Below are 12,719 nucleotides of genomic sequence, written 5' to 3'. Positions count from 1 at the left end.
AAAGAGCTGCACTGTGTCACGAGGCATGGCCCATTATAAACTTTCAAGTTGGAGGGAGTTTGAGATAGCCAAAGTCTATACGGGATTTTGGAAGCAAACCTATCAAGGTTAGGAGGAACTTGAGGGGCTAGTGGTAATTGGGAAAAGGTCATTTATTACCATCTAAAACACCTTAGTCATCGGACCCTTCTCGGTGGGCCATCTGCTTCGGGGATGATTGCCAATAGGGAGCTGGGGGGTTGAGAGAAGGAATTTCCAAAAGAAATGTTATCTGTTAAAATGGACTTACAGAATCCTGCTGGGCCTTGGGGGGTTCAGATCAGGATTGTCTTTTCCTGTTAGCAACATATTAACATCAAGGCAGTTAAGTTCTTGGAGGAATGCCACTCTGCCTGTTTCAAGCACATGTCAATGACCTGTAGATATAAGGATATTAGTAAGTTTTCTTCTGCCTTTGTTTCCCACATGATCAGCTCTCTTCCTAAAAAAGGCCCTCAATCTAATTGATTCTAAATGACATTATTTCCTTCTGCTGTGATGATGAGTATATACAAATATATACATATATATGTATATATATATACATATATATCATTTGTACATGTACATATGATATATATGTATATATTATATATGTATGTATAAATATACATATGTACATATGCATATGTATATATTATATATGTGTGTGTATGTATGCATAATATATGTGTGTATATATGTATGTATATATGTGTATATACATATATGTATATGTGTATATATACATACGTATATATGTGTGTATGTGTATATATATAATTTTTATATATCATTATTTCCTTCCGTTGTGATGCTGAGTATATATATATACATATATATGTTTATACATATATACTCAAATGGCATTTGTGTGTATACAAATGGCATTTAATATATATATGTATATACATACACTCAGCATCACAGTGGAAGGAATAATGCCATTTGTTTCACAAACCTAGAAGACAGGTTTTTTTTCTTTTTTTAAGATTTTATTTATTTATTTGACAGAGAGAGATAGCACAAGTAGGCAGAGAGACAGAGAGAGAGAAGCAGGCTCCCTGCTGAGCAGCGAGCCCAATGTGGGGCTGGATTCCAGGACCCTGAGATCATGACCGGAGGCAAAAACAGAGGCTTAACCCACTGAGCCATCCAGGTGCCCCTAGAAGACAGGTTTCTAACTTAAATTGAAACCCTGCCTTGACCTGTTGGGCCAACTTAATAGTCTAAATTTCTGCATGCACCTTTCCATGAAGGATGGATGAAACCCTTCTTTCTACATGTGTACATCACACATTGTTTTCCAGAAAGACTGGTAATCCCACCTTCTGGCACAACCACGCATGGAGACACATACATAACATCCAGGTCCTTAGGAGGCACTGTGAGTGCACAGGCCAACAAGAACTGTGTCAGACTTCCCTGGTCCCTTTTTACCGATTCACTGTCCTCAAGTTCGTTTAAAACTCTGAGGACCTGGCAAAATCCTTGGAATTGATTTTGAACATAAGCCCTCTTCTTTCCAAGTGGCTCACCTTCTGAATAATGCTGATATTCCATCCCAATCAAAACTCATGCCTTATGCATTGGCTTTTCAAAGGAATGGCAACCAGCTTGGGTTTTTGGATAACAAAATTGTAGGATCCTTCAGCACAGTGATCAGGAAGAACTGTGATGATTTGTGGTGCAACTTAGTAAGTTAATTGAAGTGGCATATGGTTGGGAATTGTGCTCAGAAAGAGCTACACATTTCTCTTATTTTTATATATTTTATTTGAGAGGGTGCCTGGGTGGCTCAGTGTGCCTTCAGCTCAGATTATGGTCTCAGCGTCCTGGGATAGGGCCCCATGTTTGTCTCTCTGCTCAGCAGCTACCATACTTCCCCTACTCACTGTGCCTGCTAGTCATCTCTCTCTCTCTCTGTCAAATAAATAAATAAGATCTTTTTAAAAATATATTCTATTTGAGAGAATGAGAGAGGCACTCGTGTTGGTGGGTGGTGATGGGCAGAGAAGAGAGAGAAATCAACTCACCACTGAGTTGAGCCCAAGGCAGGGCTCATGACTTTAGCCTAATGCAGACACTTAATAACTGTGTCACCCAGGGGCCCCTGGAACTACAGCCATGAGGGTGCTGAAGAAAGGGAGGAAGGTCCTGGACAGCACTGAAGCAGCTTCTCTGAAGGATAACCCAACCACACTGGATCTGACCTTGACTGGGGTCATCTACCTGGGAAACAATGGAGCAACCACACCACATGCCCAGCTGATCCAGCCTATTCCACTGTCCAGAAGGCTTCTTCATCTCAAACATCTATTCTACCACATGACGTCTTAAAGGTGCCCACATGACTGCATCATCAAACACCTTCCTCCATTCCTTGTCATAGATCTAGGCAGGGAAGTACAGTAATCACTGACATCCAACAGCATTAGTCCTCAGGAAGACACAGGAGGTCTATCGAATCATCAGGATGAAGCAGGACCTCCCCACTCATGAGAAACCCACATTTGCCATTTTGTTTCCCCCATTACAGATATTCATCAGATGACACCAGCAAGACCTCCTTGTGCCTTTGCAGTGACTAAAGGGAGCCACCTCTGGGTCCCTTTCTACAGCGGAATATTTTCCTCATATTTCCTATTAACAGGTCTTGTCTTTCTCTCTAGGAATGGTGCCTTCCTCATTTTACTTAGATTCACATCCCACATCATTGTGCTAAATGTCTTAATACCAATCGGCTTTCCATCTGTCTAATTTCAATTAAGCATTTTCTGAGGACACTGTCTCTGTAGCACAGGCAAAAAAGAATGCTTGTGATGCCTACATAGCTGGAAAGAAAAATGAGGGTGAATATAACTAGAGATCTGGAGATAACTAGGTCATAAAACAAACAGAAGTTATGTTTCTACATCTAGGGAGTCACTTGGGCAACTTGGGACAGTTCTCCTCCTGTACATGCTAATTCTTCATCTTAAATATTTTCTGTCTCTTCCCTGGGCTGCAACATCACTCCTATTAGGGTAGATTTCTCTTTCTTATGGGGTATCTATGACACACATAGCATGGTCATATGTGCATGTGTGCCTCAAAGACACATCAAAACAACACTAAGGGGACGCCTGGGTGGCTCAGTTGGTTAAGCAGCTGCCTTCAGCTCAGGTCATCATCCCAGCATCATGGGATTGAGTCCCACATCGGGCTCCTTGCTCCGCAGGGAGCCTGCTTCTCCCTCTGACTCTGCCTGCCACTCTGTCTGCCTGTGCTTGCTCTCGCTCGCTCTCTCTCTGACAAATAAATAAATAAAATCTTAAAAAAAAAAAAAAACACTAAGTATAGGATGGGGGGCACACACTTTCATTTGGGGCCATGGTCCAGTGCTAGAGAGTCCCACGTCTAAGTCCAGAATATGCCATTCTGACCAAAACAGATTTAGGGAAGGCCTATGGGAGGGGGAGTCTTCCCTAAGGGACAGGGAAGGGAAAGCACCGGAAGAAAGGACAGATGGTGGCTCACAAGGACAGTATCAGATGTTCCTACTAACGTGAGATCCTGCAGCATGCTGACTGAGAAATGCACTAGTGAGAAGGGCTCCTGTCAGGGAAAGGCCCCGACTAAACTACTAGCTACACAAAATTGATGCCAAGTAGCAGCATCATGGAGTATGTGAGCTAAAATGTCAACATTCTTTCTATGTACTGTAATATCATCATATTCACAAAGAGGAGACTAGGGGAAAAATAATCACGTATCCCTTAAATGTTCAGACTACTAGGAAAATGGAATACTAGGTTTATTGTTTTATTCCAGTACCAAACATGTGGTTGACTTGATCAGCTCCTTACAACCTTCAATGGGATAGATGAACACTAGATGTAGAATAACACATCATTCATGACACACCCATATCCATATGTTAAAACACACTAGGTTTGGGGTGCTGGGTGGCTCAGGGGGTTAAAGCCTCTGCCTTTGGTTTGGGTTGTGATTTATGGGTCCTGGGATTGAGCCCTACATCGGGCTCCCTCCTCAGCAGGGAGCCTGTTTCACCGCCCCCCACCCGCCTGCCTCTCTGTTTACTTTTGATCTCCGTCAATAAATAAACAAAAGCTTAAAAAAAAAAAACACTAGGTTTTATTAATGAAAATATATTAAGTTCACACATACACTGAGTTATGCATCTCAAATCCACTCTATTGTCACCGTTCAAAATACAGAATACACATATGCAAAAGCATTCAGGTGTTGTCAGAAGGATGTGGGAGTACCTATTTCCCAAAATTTCCAAAAATTTCCGGACTGAGGTACTTTCCTCAGAAATGTCTATGTTCAATGGTATGGCATTGTAGCGAAGAGTTAGCTACCCTCCTGCTGTCATCTGTCAGGATTTCCTCATTTAACCACATCAATTCATACTCTCTAACAATTGCACTTAGGAAGATACATTCATAGTTTACTGCACAACTATCTCTTTTTCCTTAAAGACCAATTAGGAAAAAACCTCCTATTTCTAATATTGAGGAAGTTCTTTAGTTTTAATACATCCAGAAGTTTGTGCTCCAAACACCTATTCCATGGAATCTTACATCAGTGTTATAACCGTAAGCACCATCTCCACTGAGATGTACTTCCTATATTGTATATCATACAGTCCTCTTCCATGGAAAATTAGGTACGCATGAGTTCCACTTAATGGAGTGGGACATCTAATATCTTTGATGTAGCAGCAATCAACCACATGGTCTTATATACCCACGAGGAACAGAGGAATTTTTGGGAGTGATTTTGGAGGAAAACACGTTAAAATTGTTAGCCACAAATCTCAAATAGGGTCAATGTAAAAAATATTAAAAAAATATGGAAACCCTTTATCCATATGTTAAAGTCCATCCTCTAAATATGTTGAAACAAAATGCCACATATATTCTCTAAGTGTTTAACTTTGATTTTTCCTTATAATCACGATTTTCTTACAGAGTAATTTCTGAGTAATTTCCATTGGCTTGATTTCTGTAACACTTATTGGCAACTGATGTTCAATTATTTTTAAAGCATTACTACCTTTCAATTTACTTGACTTAATGCACTCCCTGGTGTCTGCTCCAAAGTAAACTAAAATGAAGGTCTTTCCACATTCAGTATGTCCGAAGGGTTTGAATGTAGTATGCATTTTGAGACACTGAGTAAGGATAAAACTCAAGTTAAAGGCCTGGCCACACTTTTTACATTTCATACTTTTATTCCATATGATAAGTGTGATGTTAAGTATCTTGGGAGTTGCAGTGAGAGGTCAGACACAGTCTTTTTCTTTTTTTTTTTTTAATTAAAGATTTTTTTTTAATTTATTTGACAGAGAGAGAGATCACAAGTAGGCAGAGAGGTAGGCAGAGAGAGAGAGAGGAGGAAGCAGGCTCCCTGTTGAGCAGAGAGCCTGATGCAGGACTCGATCCCAGGAACCTGAGATCATGACCTGAGCTGAAGGCAGTGGCTTAACCCACTGAGCCACCCAGGCACCCCAGGTCAGACACATTCTTAGTATTTGTACACTTACTCTCCTATATAAAATCTCTCATGTGGAGTGAGGAGGGACCAGTCCTTACGCATTTTCTAACATTCATTATATTTGTAGGTTTCTCTAGGGTATGACTTCTGTGATGTCCAGTAAGGGTTCCTGCTAAAGGCTTTGCCACATTATTCATTAGCTGACACTGGTAAGGTTTCTCTCCAGTACAAACTCTGTGATGGGTAGTAAGGTTTGAGCTGTGGTTAAAGGCCTTGCCATATTATTGACATTGGTAAGGTTTCTCTGCAGTATGAATTCTGTGATGTTCAGAAAGGGTTGCGCTCTGGTAAAAGCTCTTGCCACATTAGTGACATTGGAAAGGTTTCATTCCAGTATGAATTCTGTGATGCCGAGTAAGCCTTCAGTTATGGCAAAAGGCCTTGCCACATTCTTGACATTGATAAGGTTTCTATCCAGTATGAATTCTATGATGGCAAGTAAAGATTGAGCGCTGGTTAAAGGCCTTGACACATTCTTGACTTTGGTTTCTCTCCAGTATGAATTCTGTGATGTTGAGTAAGCCTTGAGCTCCAGTTAAAGGCCTTGCCACAATCCTGATTATTTATAGGGTTTCTCCCTAGTATGAATTCTGCGATGTTGAGTGATGTGTGGGTGCTGGTAAAAAGCCATGCCACGTTGTTGACATTGGAAACATCTCTCTTCAGTATCAATTCTGTGATGTTCAGTAAAGTCTGACCTCTGGTTAAAGGCCTTGCCACATTCCTGACATTGGTAAGGTTTCTCTCCAGTATGGATTCTGTGATGTTGAGTAAGTTATGAATGGAAGGAAAAGGCCCTGCCACATTCTCAACACTGGTAATGTTTTCCTCCAGTATGAATTCTGTGATGTTGAGTAAAGCTTAAGCTGTGTTTAAAGATAGTGCCACATTCTGGACATTGGTAAAGTTTGTTCCCAGAATGAATTCTGTGATGTCGAATAAGGTTTGAGCTTCCATTATGCCTTGCCACATTCTTGACATTGGTAAGTTTTCTCTCCAGTATGAGTTCTGTGATGCTTAGTAAGGGTTGAGCTGTGGTTAAAGGCCTTGCCACATTCTTGACATTGGTAAGGTTTTTCTCCAGTATGAACTCTGTGATGCTTAGTAAGATTTGACCTCTGCGTGAAAGACATGCCACATTCTTCACATTGGTAAGGTCTTTCTCTAGTATGAATTGTGTGAGGTCAAGTAAGGTGTGAATTCTTGTTAAAGGCCTTGCCACATTCTTGACACTGGTAATGTTTCGCTCCACTATGAATTCTGGGATGTTGAGTAAGTTTCGAGCATGATTGAAAGGCTTTGGCACATTCATTACACCTGTAATTTTCCCCTGCAATATGAATTCGGTGATGTCTATTAAGACCTGAGTGATTGTTAAAAGCCTTGCCACATTCTTAACATTTGTAGGGTTTCTCTCCAGAATAGATCTGCGAATGTTCATTTATTGATGAACAGTCCTTAAAGGTTGGACCACCTTCTTCACAGTTGTGTATTGTTTCTCCAGTATGCATCGCTGATGTTGAAATAGTGTTGAGTGGCAGTCAAAGGATTTACCACATTCCTTAAAAATGTAAGTTTCCTTTCCACAAGTTATTATCTCATTGATGTTTAGGCTTGATGACTGACTAAACATGGTCCCTGGCTTATTAGATGTGAATGGGCTTTTTCCCTCATGAATTCTCTAATGATCACCAACACTGGAGGACTGGTTACGAGCTTTCCCACATTCATTATATTTATGAAGACTGTGTCCCAAACAGTGACCATTATGTATACTGAGGTTAGAACTTGGATGAAAGCCTTTCCCACATTTATCACATTCATAATGGTTCTCTGCAAACCTAGCCCTGACACATCTGTGAACACTGGAACCCTGGTTCAAAGTTTTCTGAGATTCAGTGCACTGAGCAATTCTGACTCCAGTGGAAACCCTCTGGTCATTCTGGAGGGTTGACTCCTTTGTGAAGCCCCTCTCAAATGGATCCCACTGAGCACTTTGTTCTTCATTTCTAAATCTCTGATGATCAGAAATAGTTGACTGAAAGGACAGGCCAATCCTAACTTCCAAATGGCTCAAATCATTATTTTCAGCATGGACTAGGTTACTTTTTAGATTTTCCAAATGGTCTGTCCACAAATCGCTATGATTGAATATTTGATTGGAACTTGTGCTGACAGAAGCACAGTATTCTGTAGAAACAGTTGACTAAAAAAAGAGGTTTTCTGCAGCGGTTTATATCCTTCACCATATGGAGCAGTGACATTCTCATTAAGGGCAACTGCCTTGGTTTGGTTACATGGTCCAGGATTTCACTGATGCCCTTCACTGTCCCCATCATGGTCCCAGTCTCTGCATAAGTGTAAAATCTCAACAGCAGTATGCTTCTATCTGTTCATTGATACCTTCTGGAAAGAACCTTCTATGCTCCACTATAGCAGGAAACTCTGGGTGCCATGTGACCATAGAGCTGAAAGATACCAAATAAAAGTAAAACCATTGCACTTACTACATTCAGAATAATATACTGAAGACTTCTAATATAGAAGCATCAAGGCAATCAGACAATGTCTGAATGATGGCTGAGAAAGAGTCATCAGGACTTCATTTCTCCATGGACACACAACATGGCATACAGCGTACTGAGCACAGAGTCTAATAGATAATTCTGCCTTATGGTCAAGGTGTAGCACAAATCACTTTCCTGTATCTCTATTAATCAGAAAAAGGGTCACATGAGGTCAAAATTTGTGGAATGATTGATACTGAAGCAGAAAACTGAACTGAACCAAAGAGAGTACAGTAAAAATAGGAACATATGAAGCACAGGAAGAGTTGTTTGTCAGAAAATATCAACAACATTGACAAACCATGAACTAAATTAAGAATTATAGAGGGGCGCCTGGGTGGCTCAGTGGGTTAAAGCCTCTGCCTTCGGCTCAGGTCATGATCCCAGCGTCCTGGAATTGAGTCCCGCATTGGACTCTGCTCAGTGGGGAGCCTGGTTCCTCCTCTCTTTCTGCCTGCCTCTCTGCCTACTTGTGATCTCTGTCAAATAAAAATAAGTAAAATCTAAAAAAAAAAAGGAATTATAGAGAAAGACTGACTAAAATGAAAGGTAAAGAACTGAAAACAGACACAGTATAACTGACCGTAGGAATAAAAGTAATTATAGAGGAACAATGGACAGTCCACAAACTGATAGTAAAAGACAAGTACAAATTTCAAAAAAGGCCCAACCAATTGAGACTCCATCATTCAGAAAAGCAGAATAAATCTCAACTGATCTACATCCATGAAGCAGAATGAAAGAGGAATAAAAGAAAAAACTCCAACAAACAAAAATTGTGTCCCAGATGAGTTCACTGGATATTCAACTGACACTGAAGGAACTATACCTGAAGTCTCCTCAAAGATTTCCAAGGTGTGAAGATCACAGAAACTAGCGGAACACTCTGTCTGTGGCACCAGCATTACCAGCTCATCCAAGCCAGACAAAGACACTACAAACAACAAAGTTTACAAACTACTGCCTGTAACAAATATTCACTCAAAGCCCACAATAAATAGCCATCTGAATCAACACCACATTTTCCCTTTTTACAAGATAATCAAGTGCAAGATGGTCCTGGAATGAAGGGCACTCCAACATATAGAAAAACATAAATTCAAGACTCCACACTAACGGAATGAAGATCAAAAATGATATGATCATACTAAGGGAGACAGAATTCAAATATGGGCACACCAGACACCATGTCATGCTAAAAACACTCAACATAGAGAAGGAAAGCCCTCAACCTAATGAATGCCATAGATGTGTGAAAAGCTGAAACCTATTCAGTAGGGACAGTCTCTTAGCTTCTCCTCTATGATCAGCAGGTAATGAAGTGACCCCACCACTGCCTTTGAGTATAGTCCAGGATACTCTAGTCAGAACAATTATGCAACCAAAAATAGAGTAGAGGAATCTAAATTGAAAAAGTTAAAACTATCTCTAATCCCACTATGACATGATTACAGAAATCCCTAAAAATCATTGTTTTAAAATTTTTACTGTTTTTGGTAACTGTTTATTGTTTATTTCTGCCAGTTTTTCCCTACTAGATTTTCTATTTCCCAATTCCTTCATGTTATACAATACAGAGTTAAGAAAAAATATTGGAATAAACAAGTTAATTTCCACCACAGGAACTAATAAAGGAAGAAATTTTGATGAAACTTAGTAGAGCAGAGGAAGAAATAAAGAAAAATCTGAAAGAAATAAAATAGCAGATTAACACTAACTCAACACTGAAAGTAATACCCATTTCAATGAACAAAATCAATAAAACTGGCAGTGCTTTATCTCTGTAAAGCATTACTTAGCAACAAATAGGGTAATTTTAGGGGAAAAAATGAGAGAATTCCTAAAAATAGACAAGTTATTAAGACTGATGTACTAACCTTGAACCAAAGAAATTGGAAATCTCCTTAAAGCAGTAAGAATCCGGAAAGTTGAATTTGGAATCAATACTCTCCCAGCACAGAAAAGCCCAAGACCTGGGACTCTTACATTGATGAAAGCAATGAGTTCCCTAAATAAATTCCGTGTTGCATGAGTCTTCCCCATCCCTTTGTTCAGATTCAGTATTTTCCTTTATTTTGCCTTCTATATGACAAAGTCATTTTTCTGCTTCTTCCAGTCTCCTCTTTACATCAAACCTGCTTCTAATCTTGCTTATTAAATTGTTCACCTATGTTTGATTTTTTTAAATTTTGAGAGAGAGAGAGAGAGAGAGAGAGAGAGAATGGGATTACAAGAATACAGGAGGGGGCTATAGAGGCAGAGGAGGAATCACAAGCAGGCATCACACTGAGGGCAGAGCTAGCAAGCATGTTACTACTCTCTGTTTCCCTTTTATCTCTGGCCTTGGCCTTATCTGTTTGTTATGTTGCAGATAAATTCTTTCATCTTGGCATTCTGTCAGAGTCTGTACCATCCTCTCTCTCTACAGTGGAGAAGCCAGTGAAGGGTTCTGCTGTATCTTTCAGGCCAGGGATCTGCAGGGGCTCTCCTTGCCCTCTATGGGCAGCGCTTGGTCCCTGACCTGAATGTGGCCAGTTCGAACTAGGTGAGCTCTGGTCTGCTCCAGAAAGGAGACTGGATGTCATCTCCATCAGAGCTGAGGCCCTGCAGAACTCTCTGATCAGGAGACACGATGTGTGCAGGGGCTCACCTTGCTGAGCCTGAGACAAGCCTCACTGAGAAGGGCAGTCCCCTCAGATCACAGGGGGTGGGGCCTGGTACAAGCAAGGCAGACAGCCAGTGTCCTCACTGAGTGGGGCTATACTCCTCTCCTCCCTAAACCATGTCTCCACACTATCTGCCATCTTCCATGTGGCCTCTTCCTCCTCTTACTTGGGGAGTTTCTCCTGTCACTCCTCAGCCCAATGTCTGGGGCATTTAGGATGACCTGACAGTTACCTAGTGGTGCTCATGACAGGACACATGAGTCTAGGATCCTCCTGCTCCACTGCCATTGCTTCTCCTGGGAATCCTTATTGTTTTAATCCTGTTAAAACTCATATGGATTTTATAAAGCTGGTACACAAATCAACATATAAAAATTAGTTTTCTTTCTACACAACAAAGAACAACTCCAAAAACAGAAACATCATGCATTACAGCAAACCCCTTCCCCCCACAAAAAAATCCTTCCAATTTAACATAATGGTAGAGGTCAAACCAGAAACAATGAAAAGTACAATATACTGTACAAGAATCAAAGAATGAATAAGTAGGAAACCTAACTATGTTCTTTCACTGGAATAACTGAAACATAATAAATCTTGAAGTGATGTACACAAAATGCAATCTCTACCAAACCTCCAATGCCATTTGTGCACAAAGATCAAAATCCATCCTATATTTACATGGACGTCATGGGTTAACCCATACCCAAAATAATCTGGGAAGCTAAGAGCATATATCCTGATTTATGACATACAACAAGGCACAGATATCAAACTAATGTCCTACAGATATGACATCAGGAGCAGCATAATGGATGAGTCTGGCTGAGCTAGATGTGCACGTTTCCAATGTTAATGTGTATGTCAATGAATTGAAGATCCTATTAAAATTCATATTCTGATTTGGATGTTTGGGTGGCATCTGAGTTTCCACTTTTCACACATATGCCACTGGTGTCTTACATCGACAATGCATACTTCCCACAGAATTCCAGGACTGAATCACGATGAAGAGTTTCAAAGGTTCCTAAAAGGTGGGAAGAGCATAGAGGTGAGCATGAAGACCTTCCCTTCCCTTCCCTCTTCATTCAAGTCAACTCTACCCCTGTAAAATTTTCTCTGGACCTCCTCTTATTTTTGTTTCTTCAATTCATCACACCACCGTATTCATGGAAATAGCTCCCTCTTTCATGAGAAAAGCAGGTGCAATCTGCTTCTGGCTGCAACCCTGGATTTTGTAGCTTGGACCCCACTGCATGCATGGCCTTTATCAATTTCAGGTTTCCCTGGCATTTTTTCTTAATACCCATGGCTTCAGCCTACAGGATCACTTCTTTGAACCTTGGCTGCCTTCTGAAAACTGACTTTGCCTAAAATGAGCACAGTTATACAACCTGGTTGCACTTTCTGGTCTTCCCTGAAGAATCCACTTACACAGAAAAGACTTCCTGAAACCTGTGGACATTATCACACATTCCTCAATGGTGAGAGATGAGAGAGCCCACACTCAAGGAAATGGAGTTAAGAAGCTCTTACAGAAATGATTGTTCTTCCATGTACCCCCTGGGCTGCTCACTCTATGAAGACCACAGGCTCTTCTTGGTCTTCTAGTTTACTTCTTCACACTGCCGGACAGACGTTTCACTTTCCCTGTCCCCTCCCTTCTACATTAAGGAACCTTTATCTCCACTGTGATACAGATCAGTTGGCTTTTCTGAGACTTTATCCTACTAGGAATACTTAGGATTTGCTTCTTTGGAAGAGCAGGGTTAGTTTTCTTTACCTGCAACTTCTTAAGACACTAACTTAATCTACATAGGTATATGCTACTCAGTATCCATCTTGATTTCTTTTCTATTAATGTATAATGGACAATGTTCCCCTAATTCGGGTGTACAACATG

This window comes from Mustela nigripes, chromosome 17 (genome assembly GCF_022355385.1).
Source record: "Mustela nigripes isolate SB6536 chromosome 17, MUSNIG.SB6536, whole genome shotgun sequence".
NCBI classification, from domain to species: domain Eukaryota; kingdom Metazoa; phylum Chordata; class Mammalia; order Carnivora; family Mustelidae; genus Mustela; species Mustela nigripes.
This window is presented reverse-complemented; position numbering follows the sequence as displayed.